This window comes from Martes martes (genome assembly GCF_963455335.1).
Source record: "Martes martes genome assembly, chromosome: 13".
NCBI lineage: Eukaryota > Metazoa > Chordata > Mammalia > Carnivora > Mustelidae > Martes > Martes martes.
This window is the reverse complement of record NC_137901.1, coordinates 7437955-7458141: the sequence shown is the minus strand read 5'-3', so window position 1 is coordinate 7458141 and position 20187 is coordinate 7437955.

Below are 20187 nucleotides of genomic sequence, written 5' to 3'. Positions count from 1 at the left end.
CAGGTAGGCGTGGAGCTGGGGCAACATGGACGTGTCAGGATGACACAACACATCTGAAAACCAGCCCCCATCGTTCTATGGGATTTTCTCAACAGGTTTGTTGTGATTTTTACCATATGTCAAGTTGGTCCAGCTCTCCTTCTCTCGGCCACACCTTTGCCCCCCCCACCATTCTACTATTTGAATGAAGATTTGGCCAATACTAATCTCTGCCTTCATTGTCTACAATAGAGCTTTTATTTTATTTATTTTTCTTTTGTGTGCATTTTTATTGAAATCCGGTTAGTTGATGGTGAAATACCAGTTTCGGGTGTACAATGTAGTGACTCAACACTTCCATCATCACAAAGTCACTCCGTCATCCCCATCACCTGTTTCACCCAACCCCTACCCCCCAACCACCTCCCCTCTGGTACCCCTGTTTGTTCTCTGGAGTTGAGAATCTGCTTGTGGGTTGGCCTTTTTTTTTTCTTAAACCTTTGCTCATTTGTTTCTTAAATTCCATATATGAGTGAAATTATACGGTCTTTCTGTGACCGACTTATCTTGCTTGACACACCCTCTAGGTCCATCCTTTGTCGTTGCAAATGGCAAGATATCATTCTTTTTTATTATTGAGTAATATTCCATTGCACATACATACTAATTATTTTTTCTTTTTTTCTCCTATGTAGGATCAATAGACCTTTAATTTTTCTTTTTGTGCCTTTACAAAGTGGTAAATGTGATAAGGAATGGAGGAGAAGCAGAGAAATCGTCTGTATACTACTGCTTTTAAAAAATCCACATAAACATTGGCTTAATTGGCTGATTATTCGCATCTCTTACTTTTCTAATTTACAGGATTGTTATATTTTTAGAGTCTCAATTTAAATATGTACATTAGCATGTGTCTGACCTCTTCAGTCAGAGAGTAAAGACATGGTTTTATTTTCCGTTGGCACTGAGCTCTGAGTTAAATTGCACACTCATATTGAACACGTAGATGTATCTAAGAGGACGCGTGTGGTTTTTTGCATATATCTCTCCCCTCTCTTAATTTCTCTTACTGCTTTTGAATGGTGAGAATCTAAGTTCATTTTTGCAGGAAATATATATTTTTAACAAGTTTATTTTTTTTAACAAGTTGAATTTTTTTTAACATGCTGTAACCATCTGTCATTCAGTAAGTCTAAAAATCAAATGTATCAAAACTAACATTTTTTTCTGAAGAAAATGTAATAATTTCTTTAAGCCCTTTATACCCCCTAAGGGCCTTTGGGTCATTTTGCTTTGAAGCAACACTGACCCCCTGTGGCTAGGAGAATCTCAGAGTTTGTTTTGTTTTGTTTGTTTTTTTACTAAGTTTTCCTTCTAATAATTTCTCTGTCATGGCAATGTTTGTTTTTCAGTCCACACGATTTATTTTAACTTAACGGTGTTGATATTGTCAATGTATAATTCTCGCTCACCAAGGCAACACTCAAGAAGGGACCCTGTTGTTGGTTGTCACCTTGGGAGAGCGCCCTTTCAACGTGGCAGAGCCTCCAAGTGTAGGAGGTGGTCCCTCTGGGCTTGTGGTCACTGCCAGCATTTACCTCACTTTTCTCTTGTTCCTTCCATTTCTGTATGAGTCAGATTTATTTCTCTCAGGAAGGCCCTGGAGTCAGCTGCTGCTCATTTCTTTCTTTCTTTCTTTCTTTCTTTCTTTTTTTTTTTTTTTAAAGATTTTATCCATTTATTTGACAGACAGAGATCACAAGTAGGCAGAGAGGCAGGCAGAGAGAGAGGGGGAAGCAGGCTCCCTGCCGAGCAGAGAGCCCGATGCGGGGCTCGATCCCGGGACCCTGAGATCATGACCTGAGCCGAAGGCAGAGGCTTAACCCGCTGAGCCACCCAGGCGCCCCTGCTCATTTCTTTATAGCTCATTGTTCTCACTCCACCAACTTACTTTTCAAAATACCTGTGTCTGATTCCCTTTCTTATTTCTGTTTTCACCACCTTTGTCTGCATCTTCCCTAAAGATGACAGCAGCTCTTTGGGGCTCCTTCTCTAATTTTGCTGCTTCTCTTTTAAATTAAGGTATGATTGCCGTGCCACGTTATATTAGTTTCGGGGGTACCACGTAACGACTTGTGAAATGATCACCACGGTAAGTCTAATTAACATCCTTACCAGTTACAGAACTTCTTTTTTTGCCTTGTGATGAGAACTTTTAAGATCTACTTTCTTGGCCATTTTCAAATACACAGCATGGGACCGTCGGCCCTAGGCATCAGGCTGCTCTCGACCTCCCGTGACTGACTGAATTCATAGCTACAGATCTTGTACCCCATCACGCCTCCCCCTGTCTCCTGTCTCCCGGCTCGTTCTCTGTCCGCCTCCTTCGCTCCCTCTGCCAGAGCATCCTCCCACCCTCGGAAGCCCTGGGCCAGGGTTGTCTGAGGACCAGCTGGCCCTTGTGGGTCTGTGAGTTTAAGACAGGCAGGCGCTGAGAGTTTAAAAATGTCGTTTTGACAGAGTACTTTCATGTATGTTTGGATCTAATAATACAAAACGTGGGTCTTGGGTAGTCATTGTCTGTTTTCTTCCTGCGCGTTCTGGAGATGGGTTTTTGTTGGACGCCGCTGTCTCTCACTGCGGTGCTGCTCGGACTGGAAGTACCGGGGCCTTCACCACAGCAGGTGCGAGGAGCTCTGCTTGGCTCATTCCCACCGGACTCGATTGTCCTAAACACTCTCTTCTGGGTGTTATTTCCTTTGTCCAAGATTGCAGTGTCTTCTTGCTTCCCCGCGTATCGTATCTAAGCTGTCTGTGGGATTTCTAGTGCATTTAACTTCAGTCTCGCTGTTCAACGTCCTCAGTCCGGTCCCATCCCGCCGGTTCTCAAGATCTCTGCTCACCCGTTCCTTCAACTCCATTTTCTCTTTGCTTATATTCCTGAGCTACCCCCTGCCACCGCGATCTGGCCAAGATACCCTCTCCTCTGTGACCCATCCCAGTGGGACCATTGTTTCAGGTCTACCTCATGTCGATTCTCCAGTTAGAATCTTCAGGTTATCCCAAACATCACTGGTCTTCCTCTCACTCAATTCCTGTGGCTCCTTGTCTATGCGGGCATGGCTCCCTGCACCTGAGATTTCTGTGTACGGTGCTCCCCAATTCTCACCCCAGCCTTACCAGTTAGTTACTATTTTCATCCCCATTTCACGGATGAGGAAGCTGAGACACAACGTGTGGTCTCATGCCCATGGTCTCATAGGTTGGAGAGTAGATAATAGACAGTCTAAATCAGTTTCTGAGTTCTCTGCTGAGATACATATTATGAACTTGAGTTTAGATGAAGACAGTGGAGTGCGGTGTTCTGGGTCATGGAGCTGGTGGGGAATTGGTTTGAACCCACGTTGTCTTATGAGCTTTCTTGAGCTGCTGTAAGAAATTATTACACCCTGGTTAGCTTGACACAGGAGAGTATGTATTTCATGGTGTTGGAGGCTATGGGTCTGAAATCGAGGTGTTTGCAGGTGTGACTCTTTCTGGAGACTGAAGGAGAGTCTGTTTCCTTCTCTGTCTTCTAGCTTCTGGGAGTTGCCAGCCACGCTTGGCCTTCCTGGGCCTGTAGCCGCATCACTCTGACATCTGCCTGACGCACACGTGACCTTGTCTCTGTGTCTGTCTGTGTCAAATCCCCCTTTGTTTTCCTTTCTCATGTATGGACACCAGTCAGCGGACATAGAGCAGGACACGAAATTCAGGCTGACCTCCTCTCAGGATATGTAATTAATAATACCTGCAAAGACACTGTTTTCCAATAAGGTTACATTTACAGGTACCCAGGGTTAGGACAGAAACCTCTCTATTCGGAGGACACTATTCAACCTAGTATGGGGGTTGTCTACACAATCCACCTTTTTTTTTTTTTTAAAGATTTTATTTATTTATTTGACAGAGATCACAAGTAGGCAGAGAGGCAGGTGGAGAGAGAGAGGGAAGCAGGCTCCCTGCTGAGCAGAGACCCCGATGCGGGACTCGATCCCAGGATCCTGAGATCATGACCTGAGCCGAAGGCAGTGGCCTAACCCACTGAGCCACCCAGGCGCCCCACAATCCACCTTTTCATGCCTTGCTGCCTCCTGCCAACCACTCTGTCTTGTGCAACTCGGTATCTGAGGACATTCACTTCAGATTAGCAGCTCAGCCTTTCCCAAGGTTTCGTTTGATTCCGGCTGTTGGCACTCCCGGACCATGCTTTACCCATTACCTGTGGCCCCTGTGTGGCTCTCACAGTGCAGCACAGAGAAGAAAGTGCTCAGGAGGGAATGGCAGGCATCAGTATGATGAGACCTCCTTGGAGGGAGAGCTTGCTTTAGAATTCAAGGTCAGAGCACGGGAAAGTTAGTTGCGGATAGAGCCTTCCTTGCGTGGAAGCAAAGGGGATGGGAGCCCCCAGACACAAAAGGAAGCCAATTGGAAGCACGGGGAAGGAACTAGTAATGAGTAAATCTTCTACTGTGTACTGGGCCCTGCCCCCATCCCACTTTATTGTTATTCAGGCTTTGCCCACTAAAATTCAGAGCAACAGGGAAAAAAAGGATCTAAAATAGCTAAATTGGCATTGATTTGGTGATAGCGCATTAGGCTAACAACGTTGAAGAAAAGCACTTTTGTGATTCATTTTGAAAACAATTCCTGAAAAATAATCAAACCTCAAGGTATCACAGATCTTATCAATCAAATAAATGCTTTTATGGAAAAGACAACAACCCAGCACTGTTTGAGAAGCTTCCTTTTTGTGTTGTCACTCATGGGAAAGCTTTTAAAGCTAAATAAAAAAACTGCTCATAACTTTTAGTCTTCAGGTTTCAATGATCCTTTCTTCCGTGACTTCTGGGAAGTTAAAAATAGTGGAATTAATTCTGAACACAACAAAGCCTGACTCAGAATTTCAGAACTCGATTTGCATTTTCAACCTTCAGGAGTAAGGGTTTTTGTTTGTTTGCTTTTGTTTTTTTACTTAGCCCTTGAGAATGTAAGGGTAAAAGACAGCTCTTTGAGCTGAGATGACGTGCTGTGTAATCAGAGGCCGGCTGGTGGGGCGTGGGGGGTCCAGGCTCCCACCAGGAACCTCAGCCTTTGAGCTGCTTGTTTCTTTCTTTTTTCTTTCTTCCTTCCTTCCTTCCTTTTTTCTTTTTCTTTCTTTTTTTTTTTTTTTAAAGTGGATTGTTCTCCAAAGAGAATGACAAGAAAACGTCTCTCAAGTTTAGCGTTCTGTTGAAAAGAGGGAAAGACAGCTTGTCCAAAATAACTGGATCTGTAATGAGAAAATAAGGGACAGTAAGGCTTGCTAGTCTCTTCTGTTTGTCCTTTGATACCTATTTTCATGTGTGAGGCTCTATTTCTGGATATATGTTCTTGATATACTCCTATTTTAAGATCTCTCCTCTCCTTTTGTGCACTGTCCGACTTTACCTCATGGAAATGTCGAGCCTTACACTGTTACCGGGGTGGCCAAGGAAGGGCTCTTGTTGGTTTATCCACAGCACCCCCTTGTGGCATTTCTATGCCTTTCCTAATTGTCAATAGTTAAAATTTTTCAAAGGCAAGGACGGGCTCCATTTGAGTTATAGTTTTTTTCTTTTTCGCAACTTGTTAATGTTGTCTCTGTTGCTGCATTTGTTAGTTCAGCTTAGAAGCCATTCTTAAGGCATGGAGAACTGGTCTACCATCATTAACTTTAGGGATGAAGCCTGTGGCTTGGAATGGACGGAGCCTAAAGTTCAGGTAAGGTTTGAAAATGTTTCAGTAGCAATGAAACAAAATCAGTGCCAAAAACGTGTGCCTAATCCTTGCAATTGACTTGCTTTTAAACACTTGCATATTTTAACTCTAAAATACATATTTCTCAAGACTGAAGTTATTTTTTAATTGGTTATTGCTACTTCATGGTATTCCCTTTTTCTTTATTTGAATTCAGGATATCAATTCTCAAGACTTTTTCATTAACTACTAAAATGTATATCTTGTGCAATACCTTCTAAGCTCAGACTCAACTTAAATTTGTGTGAAATTATTTGGAAATTAAGTCTTTTGAATGAAAATTTCAGATATGACAGGTATAGACTCAGGCAAATTAGAGCTACCCTACCTTAAAAATGCTTGACAACTTGACAGCTTCTTTCTTTGGTCATCATGGTTTCTATGGCTGTATCCACTTTTCAAACTGTCCTTCAAGTTTTGTTTTGTTTGAGCAGTTTAGATGAGGAGGTCATTCAGAGATCACACAACACACAATTTTGCTCAGACTGTGTTATATATTATATTTGAGGATATTAAATAAGTACTTAGTTGGAGAAATAACTAGACCTAGGGCAATTAGTTTGAGACTCAGGCCTCATTTGTGGGTCTGTGTGTGCGTGTTAGAGAGAGACCGTGTGTTAATAAGCATGTTTATGTACTTTAAGAAATCATGTTGGCTTTACAATGTGTTTGCATGTGTATTCTTGGGAAAAATAGAACTCCTTCTAGAAGCAGTTGGTGTCAGATTCCTTTACTTAAACGTCTGTCTTTAGTTTTCTAAGGGACACTTCACCTTGTATTGTCTAACTAGTTATTCTAAGTGCTTTGGATTTGCCCATGAAATTTTTTTGGTACGAGTAATTACAACTCCTACAGCAACCTGTCGTTCCGGTGGAACATTCTGTGAACTATGTGTGAGGGGCTGACTTGAACTCGAAGATTATGCCTCCCTGGTTTGTAGTCTGTGGTGACCCTCTTCTTTTATGAAGAAAAATCTTTTACATTCCTAGGACTTTATGAGAACTTTTGGGTCTACTAATGAAGGTCTTATGTATTTACTTGTTCATTTAAACTGTGGTAAAATTCACATAATATAAAACTTACCTTCTAAGCCATTTTTAAGTGTACCGTTCAGTGGTGTTAACTATATTCATGTTTTTGTGCAACAGATGAGAAGGACTTTTTCGTCTTACAAAACCAAAACTCTCCTCTCTGCCCATTGAACAACTCCCCTTTTCCCTCTGCCCCATCAGGGCCCTGTTCTTTATGAACCTCAGATACTATGAGGACCAGGGATGGAGGCGTAGGGCAGCTGCTGGGAGGAAGGAAAGGATTCAGGCGGTGCTAAAAAAAAATGCTGATTTACGTTATAATCAGTTTATTGCACCCACCATTTCTATGCAGAGCAAATTAATCTCATCCCAGTGATTAATATATCAACGGTTTTTATGAACTTCCCTTTCTTTATTTTTCCCTCCAGGCCAATTTTGTTGATTTTTAAAAATCCAATTTCATATGTGGGGGAAGGATCTGCAGTGTGATTTGTGCTAGACAGCTTTGATTTTTTTAAACTTAAATCCTATATTTAAAAGACCTTCTAAGAAGTGTTAAAATATATAAATATATATATATATATATATATATATATATGACTGGTTCCTGATGAAATGAAGTTATGTATTTTTAACTACATAGACGAGAACAGTGTCAGAGAACATTTCTCTGTGTATCCATGGACATTTCTGAAGGGGGGAGGCCCTTGCTTCATTAGTAGGATCACTCTGGAGGTCCGAGTCTCGATGGCAAGTGTAATATGCAGTCCCTTCCCTCCAGAATTCTACCTTGTTTTGGGGACTTTGTGAAGGCAGCAGAGGGACTGATTGAGAATGACACCACTCTAATCCTGGACAGGTCCTAACAGCCCTAACAGTCCTTTTTTTTTTTTAATATTGTATTTATTTATTTGACAGACAGAGATCACAGGTAGGCAGAGAGGCAGGCAGAGAGAGAGGGGGAAGCAGGCTCCCCGCAGAACAGAGAGCCCGATGCGGGACTCGATCCCAAGACCCTGAGATCGTGACCTGAGTCGAAGGCAGAGGCTTAACCTACTGGGCCACCCAGGTGCCCTGTTCCATAACCTTTGTAAGTAGGCTCTGGCAACCACATGTGTGGATTTTAACTCCCATCTCTGCCATTCATGGCCTATATTAGTTACATTGCCATGTGACAAATAACCCTCAGACTTGGCATTTAAAAAACAATATTCAGTTGTTATTTCACAGCTTCTGGGGGTTCGGGATCCAGGTGCAGCTTCGTTGGGCCCTGGGGCTCCGGGCGTCTTATGTGCCTGCAATGGAGAGGCAGCATGCGCTGTGGTCTTATCTAAAGGCTCAGCCGGGGAGAATCTACACCTGCTGTTGGCAGGCCTCAGGACCTTGACGGCTGCTGGCTAGAAACATCAGTTCCTGGGACACAGGGCCTCCCACTGGGCAGCTCACAACACAGTAGCTGGCTTTCGCAGGACGAGTGAAAAAGATACTGAGAAAGAAAAGAGCGGGCTCGTAGGGTGGAAGCCAGAGTCTTTTTGTAACCCAGTCTTGGAAGTGATATACTATCACTTCGCCATATTTCATTTGTAAGAAGTGAGTTACTAGATCCAGCTTGTCAGCAGGAGGCATGAGTAGCAGAAGGCTGGGGTCACCGGGGTCGCCTCAGAGGCTCCTACCATGAGGTCAGCGGGTGAGTACTCTCTTGGTCTCTATCACTAACATCTTTGGGATTGGCATTCTCATGCATCAAGTAGTTAAAATAATAATTGTTGTGTGGATTAAATAAGTTAATAAGACGCCTAGAGCTGTACCCGGCATGTGATTAGGGCCCAGTGAGGTATTGACATTTGTAAAGGTGGAAACTAATATCCACTATTTATTTATTTATTTATTTTAGTTTTTTTACTTGATTTATTTGACAGAGAAAGACACAGCAAGAGAGGGAACACAGCAGGGGGAATAGAAGAGGGAGAAACAGGCTTCCCGCCAAGCAGGGAGCCCGATGTGGGGTTTGATCCTAGGACACTGGGACCATGACCTGAGCCGAAGGCACATGCCTAATGACTGAGCCACCCAGCTGCCCCAATATCCAATGAATTTAAGGGACTTATCCAAAGTCCTACAGCTCAGAGGGATGGGGCTCCTGGGATATGAACCCAGGGGTGTCTACTGGTTTATCCTGATTGCAGTAGATCACAATGGAGGCTTTGATGTAGTTCCATTTCCAGATGTGTAACAGGTGTGCAGTGTTGTTTTCCTCCCTAATTATTGCTCGTCAGTGACTTCTGTGTTGATAAACCCATTGGTCAACTCTTGCTGTTCATTGAGTCTGGTTTATTAGTATCATTTGAGGCAACTGATCATCCCCTATGCTGGGCAACACTGGGATCATTTCCTAAATTGGCTTTCCTATTACTTTAATCTCTTTGCCCTGTAACAGTTGAAATGTCTTTGTTCCAGTCCTGGACTTTTACCCCTTTTTATCTGTACTTCTTCTTGCTACTATCAGTCTGTCTCATGGCTTTAAATATCTTTACGGAGGTGACTCCCAAGTTTGATTTTCTTGTCCAGCTTTCTCCTGATCTTCCAACTTGCTTATCCAACTGCACGCTGGTGTCTCTGTGTAGGTGACCTCTGCTTCTCTAGCATGTCTAAATCTTGTCATGTTCAAAATGAACTCCTGATCTTCCTTCTAGAAGTTTTCAGTTAATTCCAGGTCCAGATTCCTTTTTTCTTCACAGCTCTTGGCACTTTCTCATGTTTTACATATTTTACTTGTTTCCCCTTACTTCTTTATTTTCCTTAGCTTTGCTACTGTCTGTGTCTGCCTTCTAGAGTACAAGCACCATGAGGGCAGGCATTTTTTTTTTTTTCCTGCTTTGAGCAGTATTGAATCTTATTAAGGTACTTGAATATGGGTGAACGTAGCACATCAGTCAATAAATGTTATGGAAATAAATGAATGGTAAGAAGCTGTACAACATTAGGGAAGTGCTATAGAAAAAGAAATGCAATCCTGTTCCAGCTTTTGGCACAGGATTGGGACTAGGAACTCTATGTCTTGTCTGTCACCCCACTTTCAAACAGTAGCTCTAAACAGTATATGCTAATAGGCCAGTGCAGACAGGACACTAGGTGGAGGAGGAAGAGAGTATAGACTGGATCTGGAGAGGAGCACCTCTGAGATCCGGCTGGCTGAAAGAGCAACGAAGGAAAGGTAAGTCACGCTGGTAACTTCCATGGGCAGCGGGGGCGGGGAGAAAGTTGGGCTTGGAGCAAGAAGTGATAAGAAAGTGAGAAACAGATTGGTTTTTATTGATTTGAGAATGAGAATTATTGAATGAATGCACAGTACAACATGAAAAACAGGCTGCTTGGTATTGCTAATTTAGAAAGAAGAGTAAATTACTTCATTCAAAAAAAAATGCTTTAAATATAGAAAAAAAAATTCCAGCAAATTGAATAGAGCTTTTTTTCTTATTATTGTGAAAGGTCACGGCGGTTCTAATTCCAATGTCCAATTACCAGGCACCATCAGCAAGCAAAGTAGAATCAACTCAATTTCAATCTCAGGCATTTGCCTCACCTTTAACTAGCTTTGGTATGAGTCACTGCAATTTTCTCATCAAAAAGCTAATTTTAGGAGTAAAATGTCAAGAAAAGATGAGAAGGAGGCGCTTGCTTTTGTGGAGGCTGGAAGGGTTTTGAATTTGGGCTGCACTCGTAAGCTACCTGTCAAATCAGTCACCCACAGAAACCTCCCTGATGTTTCCGCTGTGCTCCGAGGGAATATAAAACAAGACAGAAGGACAAACACGTCTGTCCCAACCCCTAATCTCCAATGTAGGATGACATTCTGTTCCAGCTGGTCCCTAACTTTTGACTTGACCTGATGAAAACCAATTTTTAAAAAAAAATTTCATTTGTATGAGCCAACTTGACGTTATGAACAGACGTATGCTGGGTCCTTTATTGGCTGCAATTGTCCTGTAAGAAATACTCTTGGTATGGGAAACCTATGTAAGAAAAGACAGATTTTTATTCTCTAGGCTGATATTTTGGCTTTTCACGACCAAAGAACCATTTGTTTATTTCTCTGAGTGATAATGATGAAGCTGTCAGCAAATTCTGCGATCAGTCCATACAGGTCTGCAGTGCCAGGCCGTCTCCCAAAGACACGTGGTGTAAGGATTCTGGTGTCTCGGTGACATTCACACCCTGAACACGCTCTCCAGCTGCAATCTGTGTCCCTCCTCCTGCAATTCTGGAAAATCTTCTCTTGTTAAATCAACACAAAACTGACAGACTAGGTATCCAATTACCTTCCGTAGTCTTGAAAAGTCAGACTCCTAATGCAGAAGCCACAGGCCTTGCTCCCTTGGTCCTTGTTGATGGCATTTGTCTTCAGGTCTTTAGCCATGCTTACTCTCATGTCTGATCCTATGTTTAAAGGCTGCCCTTGCCTGTGTGCAAAGATATGAGTTGGTATCACAGTTATTTATTTTGCCATATTATTGCAGGAAATTATTCGTATTTACTGTCAGTCTACAGATGTACCAAAGGGTGGCAATTAAAAAAATACAAAAGTTTGACTTTTCCCTCCAGTGTACAATCTTTATTGGTAGTGCAAAATAGTTAACAAATCCAGAGCTACAGAGGAGGAGACTCTTCTACCCTAAGTAAGGGCCCTGCAACCAGGTCAGTTGGGCGGGAACACTTGGCTGTGGCCATCTTGGGCCCAGCACCCTCTGAAGAACGAGACCCTGGGCAGGAGGGCTCCTTACAACATGAGAGAAGGGGGCAAAATCCTGGAAGGGGCAGAGGCTGTGTTTCACTTCAGGCTGCTCGGCTCCTGCCCACAGGCACACCTCCAGGGCTCAGGGTAGGGAGATCAGGGGCCTGGGCTAAACCTACATCTCTCTGAACCCAGGTATCTGCTTTATGCCTCCTTTAGCTCCTAACAGTGATCAGCTAGGTTGGCCCACTAGGCACTCGTAGTGACCCAGCCTGACCCAAAGTGAGTAGTCCCCACAACATACCCTAGTTTAGCCATTGGGTGGACTGCCGGCCTCTAGAACCTGCTGGGATCACTGGAGCTGGTCCTAGCCAAAAAACAAAACAAAACAAAACAAATACGGAACAAACCCAAACCCAAGCCAAACCAAACCCTTTCTGAGTCTCAGAAATCAACCGAAAATGGTGGACATTGATGTCACCACCCCAACCAACCATGCTCTGTCTCCTGAAGGCGACTGTCCGCTATGACAGACAGCCCTGCACCCCACAATCATGGGGGGCAATAACGGCACGGTCCACCTGCTAAGAACCCGGGCGTGGTCTTAAAGCCACAGGGCCTCGCTGGGTCCCGGCGGCGGGTGGTCCGGTCTGCTCAGTTGAAGGCCTAACCCTGCAGCCGTGCCTGGTCACCTGGCGCAGGCTGCCCGGCTCTAGCCCCGTCCTCCACACCGTCCCGGAGGGTGGGTGTGGGGAGGGCGGGGAGGCCCATTCCCTTGGGGCCAGCGTCCAGGTGTGTTACTTCGCAGCCGCGGGCCCGGAGAAGAGGCGCGGGCCGGGGCCTGCGGAGGCCGCACGCCGACTGGCAGTGGGCGGCGCACCCCGTCGGGGCCTGGAGGGCACAGGCCGGGCAGCCACGGCAGCCGGGTCCCGCGCAGCCAGCATCGGGAGCGCGCGTGGGGCGAGCACGTGCACGCGGGGCGGGGCGGGGTCTCGAGGCTCGCGGTGGCCGTCGGGGCTGCGCCTGCTCAGTGCATCCGGAACGCGGCGCTGCGGCGTGGCAGGCGCGCGGGGCGGGCTAGGCCGCACCGGAGCCCCGCACCCGGTTTCCCGCACCCGGAGCCCCGCACCCGGAGGTGGCCGTACGGACGGGGCCACCGGCTCGGTTCTCCAGCGGCGCCAGGTGCCGACCACACGGGCCACAGGGGGGCCTCAGCCGAGTGAGTCGCCTGTCCCGCCGGGTGCGAGGCGTCAGGCGCGGCGCAAGGGGCGCGGGAGTCGGCGAGGGGCCGCCCGGAGCCCCCAGCTGGAGCTCCACGTTCTCGCCACTCCGGGCGCGCGGGGACACGAGGCCCCGGCGTCGGCGCGGTGGCCTCCCGGAGCGACAGCGGCGGGGTCCCGCGCCCGGTGACAGCGGCGGTGCGGTGTCGCAGGCCGCCCGCACCAGCTCCTTGGTCCGCGGGAAGGAGCCTCCTGCGCGGGCCCACACCGCGTTCGGCTTTACAAGCGCGGAGACCGGCAGTCCGGGTGCTTGTCGGGCAGAGTCTGGCCTTCGTGAAGCCGTCCGAAGCCCAGGACGTGGCCGGCGCCGCGCGGACGGACCCTGGTCTCGGAAGATGCCTGTCCCCGTCGAAGGTAGGGGGTGCGCGCGGCCTGCAGGGCGGGGGTGTGTGGGAGGGGGAAGGCCACGGCAGGGTTGCCTTCCTGAGTGTCTCGGGGGCGCCGGGCAGCGACAGGACGGTGGCACGCGGCTCCGGTTCTTTGTTCCCTGTGCACACAGACGGCCTTAAAGGCCGTGGACTTTTTGACTTGGTGGAGGAAAAGCGAAGCAGCCGTCCATTAGACACACGGCTGCTACTCGGGAGAGTATTTTAGGCCCCGCAAAACAAAACAAAACAGCAACAACAACAACAAAAAAAAACAACAAAAAACAAACAAACAAACAAAAACCACAAAAAAACATTTCCTAAAGGGTTTGGGCTGTTTCATTTTGGAGGCGACTGACTGTTCTCCCGAACCCTTCATCGTCACGTTCTGTTCGTGCCGTGGCTGAGAACTGAGCGCCGCTGTCCTGTTCCCAGAGCTCTGGCTTAAAGGAGTTCACGACCACGTGTCAAGAACAGAGCTGTTCCTTGTGGTAGAGAATCTAAGAATACTGAGCAGTTTAGTTAGTTCCTCTTCCTGAATTCATTTGTTTTCCATAAATTCAAGGATGATTTGAATTAGAAATAAAAACATGAATACTATCTCACACAAATTAAAGATGAAACAAAAATTGGGGACGTATTTGACAGAATTCTAATAGATCAAGTGTGGATTTGCTCAGTATGGAAGGACTCAGACACATTGGCTGAAATTTTGCTTTGGTCGTCCTTTTAGTTCTTTGTGAAATAGTCACAATTGCATCCAGTAGTCCTCCCCCGACCCCACAAGAATTAGATATTGTCATAGATAAGTATGCTCAGATGAACTAAGACCTGGAGAGCTTTATTTACGATCACCGGGTTAGCAGCCATTTAGAGAGACCTCAGGCATGTGGGCTCCGTGGTGTCATTGCCATCAGAACACTGTACCTCTCCCTGCAACTGACTGGAATGATTATTTTATGTGTCCACCTGTTTGGGCTGAGGGATACCCCGAGAGCTGGTGCGACATTACTTGTGGGCGTTTCTGTGAGAGAGTCTCTACAAGAGATTAGCATTTGAATCTGTAACTGAGTGATGCTGGTGGGCATCCTTCAGTGACCCTACAGAAGGTAGAGGAAGGGCAAATTCACTCTCTTGACCTGCTCCGGGGCATCAGCCCTCTTGGCTCTCAAGCCTTCAGATTCCAACTGGGATCTACCATTCGTCCCCCCTGGTTCTCTGGCCTTTGGACTCAGGCTGAATTACCACTGGCTTTCCTAGATCTCCAGCTTCCAGACAGCGGATTGTAGGACTTCTCAGCTTCCTTCAGCCCTGCCTAATTTCTGTAACTCTCTTGTATATATCTGTATCTATATCTGTAATGATCTATTGGTTATTTCTCTGGAGAACCCCGACTACTAATGCATTGACAGTCTTCTGCTCATGATGGGTGGGAGATGCTCCTGTCATCATTCTTCATGCTAATTAGGGCCTTCACATTGCCTCTTCTTTTAAAACACAGCAACTGGGATACCCAACAGCATTCTCAGGGGGTTTTTTTGTGAATGCATTTATGAGACGAAGATGGCCAGAAAATGCCAGCCTAGCTGTGAGTGGTGGCTTGATATGAGAAAGGGGAAGGACAATTTGGAAATGGAAACTACAAGAACTAAACGCTACAATTGATAGTTTTGACCATACATAGTCATGTGCTATCAATTTATGTAACAGGTCATGTTTAAAGTTTCAAAATTTGGGGCACCTGGGTGGCTCAGTCGTTGGGCATCTGCCTTCGGCTCCGCTTGTGATCCCAGGGTTCTGGGATCCAGCCCTGTGGCAGGCTCCCTGCTCAGCAGGAGGCCTGCTTCTCCCTCTCCCACTCCCCCTGCTTGTGTTCCCTCTCTCACTGTCTCTCTCTGTCAAATAAATAGTTAAAATCTTAAAAAAGAGTGTAAAAATTTCTCAAGAAGGGAAAAGCTAGAAATAATAATTATCATTACTTTGTTGTTCTCAGGAAAGTTAAAAATGTGACTGAGGCAGATTAATTTCAATTTTTTTCAATCTACTCTTAATTAAAAATGACAGCTCCTTGCTATGGTAGTGTGAGATATCCATTTAATAAATTGAAAGATTAGGGCAGCTTGTTTTTTGTATATCATTCCTAGTTAAAAAATTAGGAGATCCTGAACATATTAGCGCTTGAACTTTATCCTAATGAATTTTCAGATAGTTGCCAAATGATACTAAGAACTTAGAAATGAATAAAGAATTCTCAGCTTGTTGTCTTGGAAAATTTTACTTTAATGAATAGACACAGCTCAGAATGTCTATTATTAACACACAAACACTGCCAGGTTCTTTTTTCGAAAATGCCATCATTTGCAAAAGTTTAATGTTTTAATATGAAAATTCCACATTAAATCTTCATCAGCATTAATAAATCACCAGCTATATCCATATTAGGGAAGGTATAGAAGAAATGCAGCAAATAAGATTTCGAAGAGTTTTCTTCTTTACATCCATTTGAAAAACTTTTATGAAAAATATATTCATCATAAAATGTTACACATCCATGTGGCACTTTTTAGTAACCCAGTATTTGTATCATATTACTTCAGTTAATCCTTATGACAACACCATATGTTCTGGAGGAAGAGAGTTTGTAATATTTTATAGATGAGGAAATGTGGATTCACTAGCTTAAAGTGACTCAATCCACAGCACGCAGTTAGTAGGTGAAAATTCAGGTTTGCATCAAGGTTTTTAATAGACCCTGGTTCAGCGTCCTCTCTATAATATTAGAGTGATGATTTTCCACTTTTAATTATAAACTATATATATATATATTTATTTATTTATACAAAATATTCATAGTGTTGGGATGCCCAGTGCTGCTGGGGATATAGGCTGCTTATGTTGGGACTGTGACCCTGTGAAATGATAATCATTTCTGTGCATTGTTCTCTTGTCCTTCTCTCTATGCTCAGCAGTAGTAAGTCACTGTGGATTAATAGTGATGCTGGTCTTACCTAGGATGTGAGTCTGTGAAGACAGTTAAATGGTAAAAACAATGTTATAGGATGATGAAGTTTCATTTCAGCTACAAGGCTGCTGCAAAAATGCAAAAATTGCACTTCATTTTCTTTTTTCTTTTTAAGATTTTATCTGTTTATTTGAGAGAGAGCACGCACAAGTGGGCAGAAGGGCAGAGGGAGAAACAGACTCCCCACTGAGCAGGGAGCCCAACATGGGGCTTGATCCCAGAACCCCAGGACCAGGACCTGAGCTGAAGGCAGGCAGTTAACCAACTGAGCCACCCAGGCACCCCACACTTTGTTTCTGGTGCTCCTCTTCCCTAGGAATGAACAGTTAGTTTGCATTCAGTTTTTGTCATTCCCTTTGAAAACAACCTGTGTTTTGAGCACTGGGTTTGGGGACTGGTGTTCAATTCTTTTGCTAGAAATGTGTCAAGACAGAAGGAAAACAGAGGCTGCCGAGGTGAAGACCTCTTCCGGATCTGGCCAAGCCTCATGCAGGACAAGGGCAGTTTACTTTCTAATCCCACCATAATCTAAAATAAGATCAGCCAAAGGAACAATGTTCTCTCAGGGCATTAAAATTGTTACTTCGCTTGACATACAGTCTGGGTCTTTGCCATTCTGCTCTGGTGATAATTTGTTTAGTTAATGAAGTTAGAGGTGTCAGCGGCATGCACGCACTTCTGTGACTTGGCCCCGTGCAGGACTGGGACCCTGAAGGGTGACAACATAAGAGACGGAACAGTGTGTTTGCCTGTGCAGGGGGAGAACCACGGGATCGGCAGGAGACTGTGGTTGTCTCTTCCTTTCTGCTGTGGCTCATGTCGGGGAGGAAGCAAGTTTCCCTCTACCCTTCTCGATTTGCTGGCTGGGTCTGTGAAATAAACTAAGGCAAATTAACAAGAGAAAGGATATATGGATTTATTCATTTTTAATATGAAATACGCATGGGAAATCACAGGGGAAAAATTGGATACCCCACAAAACATTCAGATTTAAAAGCTTGTATGTCCTCTAATGGGGGAGGGGAAGGGGATGCAGTGAACTTAGGGAAGAGAAATTGATTTTTAGGGGAGGTGAATGGGCCCCTCCTGCTGGAGAGGGGGGTCTTTCATGACTGGGATCCTTTGGAGGATCTCTCTTTAGGCAGAGAAGGAGAGTTCCAAGAATGTCTCACTCTGCCTCAACTTTTTCTTTTTTCCTTTTTTAAAAAATTTATTTATTTATTTTAATAAACATATAATGTATTTTTATCCCCAGGGGTACAGGTCTGTGAATTGCCAGGTTTACCCGTTTCACAGCACTCATCATAGCACATACCCTCCCCAATGTCCATATCCCCACCATCCTCTCCCGTCCTCCCTCCCCCCAGCAACCCTCAGTCTGTTTTTTGAGATTGAGTCTTTTATGGTTTGTCTCCCTCCCGATCCCATCTTCTTTCATTTTTTCTTTTCCTACCTCCCCCCAACCCCCCCACATCGCATCTCCACTTCCTCATATCAAAGAGATCATATGATAGTTGTCTTTCTCCAATTGACTTATTTTGCTAAGCATAATACCCTCTAGTTCCATCCACGTCGTCGCAAATGGCAAGATTTCATTTCTTTTGATGGCTGCATAGTATTCCATTGTGTATATATACCACATCTTCTTTATCCATTCATCTGTTGATGGACATCTAGGTTCTTTCCATAGTTTGGCTATTGTGGACATTGCTGCTATAAACATTTGAGTGCACGTGCCCCTTCGGAGCACCACGTTTGTATCTTTAGGATATATACCCAGTAGTGCAATTGCTGGGTCATAGGGTAGCTCTATTTTCAGTTTTTTGAGGAACCTCCACACTGTTTTCCAGAGTGGTTGCACCAGCTTGCATTCCCACCAACAGTGTAGGAGGGTTCCCCTCTCTCCGCATCCTCGCCAGCATCTGTCATTTCTTGACTTGTTAATTTGAGCCATTCTGACTGGTGTGAGGTGGTATCTCATTGTGGTTTTGATTTGTATTTCCCTGATGCCAAGTGATGTGGAGCACTTTTTCATGTGTCTGTTGGCCATCTGGATGTCTTCTTTGCAGAAATGTCTGTTCATGTCTTCTGCCCATTTCTTGATTGGATTATTTGTTCTTTGGGTGTTGAGTTTGCTAAGCTCTTTATAGATTTTGGATACTAGCCCTTTATCTGATATGTCGTTTGCAAATATCTTCTCCTGTTTTGTCAGTTGTCTTTTGGTTTTGTTAACTGTTTCCTTTGCTGTGCAAAAGCTTTTGATCTTGATGAAATCCCAATAGTTCATTTTTGCCCTTGCTTCTGTTATCTTTGGCGATGTTCCTAGGAAGAAGTTGCTGCGGTTGAGGTCAAAGAGGTTGCTACCTGCATTCTCCTCAAGGATTTTGATGGATTCCTTTCTCACATTGAGGTCCTTCATCCATTTTGAGTCTATTTTCGTGTGTGGTGTAAGGAAATAGTCCAATTTCATTTTTCTGCATGTGGCTGTCCAATTTTCCCAGCACCATTTGTTGAAGAGGCTGTCTTTTTTCCATTGGACGTTCCTTCCTGCTTTGTCGAAGATTAGTTGACCATAGAGTTGAGGGTCTATTTCTGGGCTCTGTATTCTGTTCCACTGATCTATGTGTCTGTTTTTGTGCCAGTACCATACTGTCTTGATGATGACAGCTTTGTAATAGAGCTTGAAGTCCGGAATTGTGATGCCACCAACTTTGGCTTTCTTTTTCAATATTCCTTTGGCTATTCAAGGTCTTTTCTGGTTCCATATAAATTTTAGGATTATTTGTTCTGTTTCTTTGAAAAAAATGGATGGGATTTTGATAGGGATTGCATTAAATGTGTAGATTGCTTTAGGTAGCATAGACATTTTCACAATATTTGTTTTTGCAATCCATGAACATGGAACATTTTTCCATTTCTTTGTGTCTTCCTCAATTTATTTCATGAGTACTTTATAGTTTTCTGAGTATAGATTCTTTGCCTCTTTGGTTAGGTTTATTCCTAGGTATCTTATGGTTTTGGGTGTAATTGTAAATAGGACTGACTCCTCAATTTCTCTTTCTTCTGTCTTGTTGTTAGTGTGTAAAGAAATGCAACTGATTTCTGTGCATTGACTTTATATTCTGATACTTTACTGAATTCCTGTACAAGTTCTAGCAGTTTTGGAGTGGAGCCTTTTGGGTTTTCCACATATAGTATCATATCATCTGCAAAGAGTGATAGTTTGACTTCTTCTTTGCCAATTTGGATGCCTTTAATTTCTTTTTGTTGTCTGATTGCTGAGGCTAGGACTTCTAGTACTATGTTGAACAGCAGTGGTGATAACGGACATCCTTGTCATGTTCCTGACCTTAGCGGAAAAGCTTTCAGTTTTTCTCCATTGAGAATGATATTTGCGGTGGATTTTTCATAGATGGCTTTGATAATATTGAGGTATGTGCCTTCTATCCCTACACTTTGAAGAGTGTTAATCAGGAAGGGATGCTGCACTTTGTCAAATGCTTTTTCAGCATCTATTGAGAGTATCATATGGTTCTCATTCTTTCTTTTATTAATGTATTGTATCACATTGATTGATTTGCGGATGTTGAACCAACCTTGCAGTCCTGGAATAAATCCCACTTGGTCATGGTGAATAATCCTTTTAATGTACTGTTGGATCCTATTGGCCAGTATTTTGGTGAGAATTTTCGCATCTGTGTTCATGAAGGATATTGGTCTGTAATTCTCTTTTTTGATGGGATCCTTGTCTGGTTTTGGGATCAAGGTGATGCTGGCCTCATAAAATGAGTTTGGAAGTTTTCCTTCCATTTCTATTTTTTGGAACAGTTTCAGGAGAATAGGAATTAATTCTTCTTTAAATGTTTGGTAGAATTCCCCTGGGAAGCCGTCTGGCCCTGGACTTTTGTTTGTTTGGAGATTTTTGATGACTGTTTCAATCTCCTTACTGGTTATGGGTCTG